Here is an 8,426-nt window from a genome sequence, read left to right as displayed (position 1 = left end):
TCAGAAGGATCTTGGACCAACGTAAATCTGGCCATGAATCACACAAACGCACAAGAACACAAAGATGTATCGTGGTTCACCCTAATATTTGGGCTAAGTCCACACTGATGTTGATTATGTATGTATGTACGGATTACAATAGATCGACAAGGGAGCTCTCTGTGGATGACGCCCTTGCCATTTTTCTCTCTGTTTGGCTGAGAGAGTATTGCCCTCTATTGTTGTGAGGGATATATCTGAGACCCTTTGTTTCTCTTCTGGATGTAAGGCTCTCTTAATGAAGGTGAGCCCTCCTCAATGAGGGTAACGAAGAGTCCCTTTTATAGAATAAGGGCTCCCTCCCCTTTTATATTTGTCAAGGGCTTAGGGATGAGGCCCAAAGACGAGGCCCAGTATATAGTACCAACAGGAGTCCCCTAAGTCTTTAGTCAAGAGAGTCTTTTGGCTGAAGACTTCAAATCCAATCCATGTACGTGCCGAAATGGCTAGATGTCCTGAACCAGTACTCAACACAAGGCAATGCTCAACATAAAGCAATACTCGGTTAGAGATATTACACGTTACGAGATTGCTTGGCTGAAGGCGATGCTCGTTGCGAGGCTGCTAGACTAGAGGCTATGCTCGCGGCGAGACGGTTGCTCGGATGGAGGCGATGCTTGTTGCAAGGCTGTTCGGCTAGAGGCTATGCTCGTTGCGAGGCGGCTCAGCTCGTGGTATTCCTCATTGTAAGTATCTACTTTATATCAACATGCACTCATTATTAGTTGATTCTCGACATGATTCGGGTCCGCTTGTCGGGTTCGCATATTGGGTTCTTTTAATCAGCAACAATGTTGATCAGCAAAATTCATGCCATGAACCACCAAAGTTATGTCACCCTAACATTCAAATAATAAAAGGTGTAATTTGGTCAAACTTGCCACATGTCATGGAAAATAGTCATGTGATCAATCATTAATAATAATGTGAAACATAGTATTATAACATGTCACCCCGTTCGTTTAGGCAACAATGCAATTTATATAACAGTAAAATAATGATAGCAGTAATGATGTGTATGCGTTGTGACCCGGCATAATAAGTGATGCAGTGGGTGTCCTCAAAGAATATGCATATTGTAAAGTGTCCACTAACACAAAATAATAATAGACTATTAAATAATAAACTAGTTCATGAATGATTAAATAATAAACTATTTAATAATAAACTATTAAATAATACTGTGGTTTCCTCAAGCTGCTACTATTGCATAAGCAGTGGGGCGTGATGACAGCCATGAAGGAAATGATGTGATGATGTGGTTTCCAGGACCATCACAAAATAATAATGAAATATTAAATAGTAAAATAATTAATGAATTTGGAGAACACTTATCTCATTCGTTGCTTTTCCTAGTTTTTTCAGAAAATGGGCTTGGGGGAACATGCACTCCCTTTCATGATGAAAGTTTCATCTTTTTTTTTTTTTTCTATATTCTTTTCCTCCCTTTTTCTTTTTCTGCTGCATTGCTGGTTGTAACTCCACTTGCATACATGAAACTGTGGGTGGCTGCCTTATGCCAGCAATCTCATCACGTGTCCGGTCAGTGCTACCAGGATCAAACATAAAGTGACCATGGTACCTGTAAGTGTCCATTTCAAGAATAATGGGTGCACTCCATGATGAAAGTGTTATCTTAATTGACCAAAACAAAAGAAAAAGGTCTTATCTTTTTCAGATTCTTTTGCAGAGCTCGTCGTTCATGGAGGAAAGCTGCCATTGTCGTCTGCCCGCGACGAGATTGATGGTGCGATGAATTTCAATCAATTGAGTTTTCTTCTTTTTCCAACATCATGATTGATTCCAACCCAGATTAGGTTTAGGCCACAACATGATGAAAATGAGGTGGGGAGGTAGCAGGAAATCAGATCTCTACAGTCAACTTACATCCATCATTTTGACGTCGAGCATCCATCTTCTTCCATGGAGGTGCGTCGGCTTAGCTCGAAAGGGAGAGAGAACGAGATCCAAGCAAAGATGGTTGTTAGTACCAGATCTGGTAGTTGACGGCGTCGTTGAAATTAGATCATTAGATCTGGCCTTACTCGTGAGAATGAGAGGGAGAGAACACTCTGAGAGAGGAGGGGAACTGTGGATTATGGTTGGTCAGGTCAACAAAAGCATTCAGACCGACCTTGTTCGGACGGTCCAGTGCATTATGCTCGTTGACGAACTTCAAGTTGTCCTTGAAGATCTCGAACCTCCTCTCCTCTTCCCCGATGCCGTTGTATGTTTTCTGGTGCTTCACGAGTCATGCTTGCTGTAAATGAGACCATGAACCCTTGGTTCCATGCTAGGCTGGGAAAGTTGCTTTTAGTAGCTAGCAAATGTCGGAGAATGGACTCACTACAAGACCGAACCACTTCCTTCCACTTTCCTTCCACCCTCTTCCTGAGCTGAAACCTTTTCCGTCGTCTTCTGCTGTCGATGGCCTTGAACTCCATTTTCGAGGCCTTCTATGGGAGTTGAAACGACCTAATGCACACCACATCTTTGTCGGTGGCGTAATTTTCGAAAGGATGTGCAGATTGATGGTCCCAATATATGGTACCAACAACATTTATTTGTAGTGAAGCCCAAAGAGGGAGGTTCTGGGTTCTTAGGTTGTGCAGATTCACGATGGTGAGATGAAAATGAAAGAGAACTGACATAGCTTTTCGTGTCGTTTCCCATAAACAGCACCAAATGTTGATGCACAAAATCAGGAGGATCTTGGACCAACGTAAATCCGGCCGTGAATCACACAAACGCACAAGAACACAAAGATGTATCGTGGTTCACCCCAATGTTTAGGCTACGTCCACACTGATGTTGATTATGTATGTATGTATGGATTACAATAGATCGGCAATAGAGCTCTCTATGGATGCAGCCCTTGCCATTTTTCTCTCTGTTTGGCTGAGAAGGTATTGCCCTCTATTGTTGTGAGGGATGGATCTAAAACCCTTTGTTTCTCTTCTGGATGTGAGGCTCTCTCTTAGTGAAGGTGAACCCTCCTCAATGAGGGTGATGGAGAGTCCATTTTATAGAATAAGGGCTCCTCCCCTTTTACATTTGTCATAGGCTTAGGGATGAGGCCAAAAAACGAGGCCCACTATATGGTACCAACAAATATAAACAATATTCTAGGTTAAAAAAACGGAGGGTTCGAATTTAAAACAACAGATTTGTAAAGGAATATTCAAATCAGTATAACAATTCATTATTTTTATTAATACTTAACTATTAATTTTCTTAGTGTATACACATAGTTAAAATAAATAAATAAATAAATAAAAAGAAAAACTAATTTCGAAGTCGATAATTGGTGACGATATTTCACCTTAAGCGCCTGAAGATTTAGAGTAAGTCTTATAATAAGCTATTCATAATAATTTAATAACAAACTCAAAGTATATGAATCAAACCTGGGGATCTCATGTATTGCAAATAAAATATTAGTTATAGTGCTAGTGATAAATTCGAACTCAAAAACCAAAAAAAATTTGCCACTGTCCTTACAAACCGACATAGACAAATTCTGAATTTGTTACCTAAATTATCTATTAGCAAAATGCTTTTTGTCAACCAAAAAGTGTAAAAAGACAACTCGGTGGAGTTAACAGAGAATCCGGTGGGACAATCTCCAGGTTCAGGTACTGGCTACACTCACAATTCAGGGCCATTTCTGAAAAGCTCTGTTTCTGCCAAGCCCAGGTGGGGATTCATATTTGATCCATCCCAACCTGCGGGCACAATAAACAGGTAAACTTATTACCTCTCCTATTTGCTTGAATCGAAACATGTTTTGTTTTGTAAGATTTTTATGGGGTTTTGTGAAAAATGTGATTTAAGTTGTAAGGTTGGATTCTTTCCCAGAAATCTCACATGGGTTAATGCCATTGATTAGAAAGCTGCTTGTTTGCTAATTCATTTGTGTTAGTGTTGTTCTTCTTCTGTGATTTTTCAAATTCCATTTAAATTTATTGACTTTGATCAGGATTGGGAATCTTTAATCCCAATTGACTGGATTTAGGACTCTTTATAAACCAACTAATGAACCGTACTGTTTGATTTGGGACAGTGATCCAATGGAAAAAAGACAATTTTAATCTTTTTAAATCTCAGCCATTGGATCTAAAGCGACCCTTCCAGGTTGGTTAGGTATTGTGTTTGTTCTAACGCTACGCAAAGTGGCGCTTTGTGGGAGATACAAACAACAACAACAACAAAGCCTTTTCCCACTAAGTGGGGTCGGCTATATGAATCCTAGAACGCCATTGCGCTCGGTTTTGTGTCATGTCCTCCGTTAGATCCAAGTACTCAAGTCTTTTCTTAGGGTCTCTTCCAAAGTTTTCCTAGGTCTTCCTCTACCCCTTCGGCCCTGAACCTCTGTCCCGTAGTCACATTTTCGAACCGGAGCGTTAGTAGGCCTTCTTTGCACATGTCCAAACCACCGGAACCGATTTTCTCTCATATTTCCTTCAATTTTGGCTACTCCTACTTTACCTCGGATATCCTCATTCCCAATCTTATCCTTTATCGTGTGCCCATACATCCCACGAAGCATCCTCATCTCCGCTACACCCATTTTGTGTACGTGTTGATGCTTCACCGCCCAACATTCTGTGCCATACAACATCGCTGGCCTTATTGCCGTCCTATAAAATTTTCCTTTGAGCTTCAGTGGCCTACGACGGTTACACAACACGCCGGATGCACTCTTACACTTCATCCATCCAGCTTGTATTCTATGGTTGAGATCTCCATCTAATTCTCCGTTCTCTTGCAAGATAGATCCTAGGTAGCGAAAACGGTCACTTTTTGTGATCTTCGCTAGATTGCTCCGGTCATTAGTGTGGATAAGTATATAAATGGATAGAGATAGGAAAGCAAACACAAGATGTACGTGGTTCACCCAGATTGGCTACGTCCACGAAATAGAGGAGTTCTCATTAATTATGAAGGGTTTACACAAGTACATAGGTTCAAGCTCTCCTTTAGTAAGTACAAGTGAATGATTTAGTACAAATGACATTAGGAAATATTGTGGGAGAATGATCTCGTAACCACGAAACTTCTAAGTACCGGAGTGTGGTATCGTCTTGACTTGCCTTATCTGTATCATAGGTAGATGTGGCATCTTCTCTGGAAGTACTCTTCCTCCATCCAGGGGTGGTATCTGTAACTAGGGGTGGTATCTGTAACTGGTGGAGATGCACAAGGTAATGTATCAATTTCACTTGAAGCTTACTTGTAGTTTCAGGCTTGGTCAAGCGTGATACAAACCATGTAGTAGGAGTCCCCCAAGTCGCCGGGATAGGGGATCTGCTGAAAGAGGTGACAGACAAGGTAAGCAATCAGAGCTCCGGCTGATTGTTCACATTCTCCCTATCTTGCAGGCAGCATGAAGGATAAAGAGAAGAAAAATGAGAAGAGATGATATGGGATACTTTTGCTTTTGAAGAAGTAACTTTCCACAGGCTTATTCTTGAACCGGGCTGGAGGGTTTTCTGGTTTCCTCCAGAGTATAAGGCCGATTGAAGAATTTGAGGGTCAAAACAAGTCCATCAAATCTAGAGTACGTTCGACCCTGCTGATATGGGATACTTTTGCTTTTGACAGAGTAGTGGATGTATCGGCACGTGTGCTGTTACGCTTGTCTCCACATGTTTCCTTATATCCTTCTCACTTGCCCTATCTGTTCCTCAGGCAGATGCGGTATCTTCCCTGGAAGCATAAGATGTTGAAGATGAGTACTCGAGAGCAATGCCAGGTAAGTAATCAGGTAAGGGGTTCCAGGCAGTCAGTTCCTGGCTGGAAGCTTGATTCCAAGTGTTGACTGATTGCTCTCTTTCTCCTTGTCTTGCAGGTAAGAACAAGGCCAAAGGAAAAGACAGGGAAAAAGCATGATATGGGATACTCTTGCTTTTAACCCTGATGATATGAGATATTCTTGCTCTAGTATAGCTTGTTTACAGAGGTATTATCGGGGGGAAAGAAAGCTGAATATTTCGAAAGGCTTCGTTGGGAGTGCCCTCTCAGATAAGAGAAAGGGTTGAGCATTTTTGCAAGTCTGCCTGTCCGTTAAGGATGGAGGTCGACATATATAGGAGTCTCCCTAACATCAAGTAATAATGCTATTCCTTTACCCTGCTTGGTCATAGCACGGTAGTAGGAGCTGCCAGCTTCACATGTTTTAACTCTGTCAGAGCACTTTGAAAAAGTGGTCTGTGGTATCTGGAAAGCTGATGTTGCGTGTGAAGATTACAGACAAGCTTTATCCAAGGAGATCCAGCTCTTGAAGTTGGGAAAGTGGTGCCTCTTCGGTTTTCGAACAAGCAATCATGTCGGGGATTTGGCTCTCGAGATTCGGAGAACGATGCCTCTTCGATTTTTGAGAAAGCAATCATGCTGGGAGTCTGGCTCTCAAGATTCGGAGAGCGGTGTCTCTTCGATTTTTGAGAAAGTAATCATGTTGGGAGTCTGGCTCTCGAGATTCGGAGGGCGGTGCCTCTTCGATTTTGGAGCAAGCAATCTTGTTGGGAGTGTTTTCTCGAATGTGAGTAAAGGTTGGGCATGTTTGCTAGTCTACCTTGCCACGAAGCACAGAGGTTGACACACAGGGACTTTCTAATTATCCAGTAGTGGTACTGTTCCTTTACCCTCTCTTCGATTTTTGAGAAAGTAATCATGTTGGGAGTCTGGCTCTCGAGATTCGGAGGGCGGTGCCTCTTCGATTTTGGAGCAAGCAATCTTGTTGGGAGTGTTTTCTCGAATGTGAGTAAAGGTTGGGCATGTTTGCTAGTCTACCTTGCCACGAAGCATAAAGGTTGACACACAGGGACTTTCCAATTATCCAGCAATGGTACTGTTCCTTTACCCTCTCTTCGATTTTTGAGAAAGTAATCATGTTGGGAGTCTGGCTCTCGAGATTCGGAGGGCGGTGCCTCTTCGATTTTGGAGCAAGCAATCCTGTTGGGAGTGTTTTCTCGAATGTGAGTAAAGGTTGGGCATGTTTGCTAGTCTACCTTGCCACGAAGCACAAAGGTTGACACACCGGGACTTTCCAATTATCCAGCAGTGGTACTGTTCCTTTACCCTTGTGGGTAATAATATGGTAGCTAGACCTTCAAAATTTATGTGTCTAAACTTTGTTAGTGTTGTTTCTTTGCAATTCTTTTACCCTTCTTGGTCAGAGTGATGTAGCGGGAGCTGCAAACTTCACGTGTCTCAACTTTGTCAGAGAACTTTGGCAAAGTTATCTGTGGTACCCATGAGTTACTGTTGTGTGTGGGAAGTGGGTGATTGAATAGTACAATTCATGTGCTTTCTACTTTGCCAGAAATCTTCGACAGAATGCCCATAATTTCCGCAAAGCTGAGTGTGCGTGTGACAGGTTCTGACAAGGTTGGAAAAGTAGGTGCCTCTTCGATTTCTGAGATCGGCCCTCGTGGTCTCTTAGCAGCCCAGCTTTTGAGAAAGCAAGCCTCTTCGATTTCTAAGATCGGCCTTCGTGGTCTTTGAGCAGCCCAGCTTTTGAGAAAGCAAGCCTCTTCGATTTCTGAGATCGGCCTTCGTGGTCTTTGAGCAGCCCAGCTTTTGAGAAAGCAAACGCCTCTTCGATTTCTGAGATCGACCCTCGTGGTCTCTGAGCAGCCCAGCTTTTGAGAAAGCAAACGCCTCTTCGATTTCTGAGCAGGCGCCTCTTCGATTTCTGAAGCTTCGTCGAGTGCAGATTTTTATAGGGGCTGACATTAAGTTCCAAAGCACACTTGAATATCCACCAGTAGAAGCTTCATTCTTGCACTTCTAAGATCTTGATTTGTCCGACCTCTTCTTTCTTCAACACCTTTGAAAATGTCTGGCCCCTCCGACCGTCGTTTTGACTTGAACCTTGTTGAAGAGGCAGCCCCGCCTTCTCCAGACAACATATGGCGCCCATCCTTCGTCTCCCCTACTGGTCCTCTTACCGTTGGGGATTCCGTGATGAAGAATGATATGACCGCTGCGGTAGTGGCCAGGAACCTTCTCACTCCCAAAGATAACAGACTACTTTCCAAACGGTCTGATGAGTTGGCTGTTAAGGATTCTTTGGCTCTCAGTGTTCAGTGTGCAGGTTCTGTGTCTAATATGGCCCAACGCCTATTTGCTCGAACCTGCCAAGTTGAATCATTGGCGGCTGAAGTGATGAGTCTCAAACAGGAGATTAGAGGGCTCAAGCATGAGAATAAACAGTTGCACCGGCTCGCACATGACTATGCTACAAACATGAAGAGGAAGCTTGACCAGATGAAGGAATCTAATGGTCAGGTTTTACTTGATCATCAGAGATTTGTGGGTTTGTTCCAAAGGCATTTATTGCCTTCGTCTTCTGGGGCTGTACCGCGTAATGAAGCTCCAAACGA

The 8,426-nt window shown here is 42.8% G+C and overlaps 1 long non-coding RNA gene across 1 annotated transcript; it reads left to right on the top strand.

Annotated features, from left to right (window-relative positions):
* The first annotated feature begins 6,485 nt into the window (after window positions 1–6,485).
* On the top strand, window positions 6,486–7,163 carry LOC126625920 (uncharacterized). Its single transcript, XR_007624504.1, has 2 exons — window positions 6,486–6,632; window positions 6,851–7,163. It is a non-coding gene; the product is annotated as an uncharacterized LOC126625920 (long non-coding RNA).
* The last annotated feature ends 1,263 nt before the right edge of the window (window positions 7,164–8,426 follow it).

The sequence above is a fragment of the Malus sylvestris genome, chromosome 6 (genome assembly GCF_916048215.2).
Source record: "Malus sylvestris chromosome 6, drMalSylv7.2, whole genome shotgun sequence".
In the NCBI taxonomy this organism is placed as follows: Eukaryota; Viridiplantae; Streptophyta; class Magnoliopsida; order Rosales; family Rosaceae; genus Malus; species Malus sylvestris.
The sequence above is the reverse complement of the archived record's forward strand: the minus strand, read 5'-3'. Positions and strand labels throughout refer to the sequence as shown.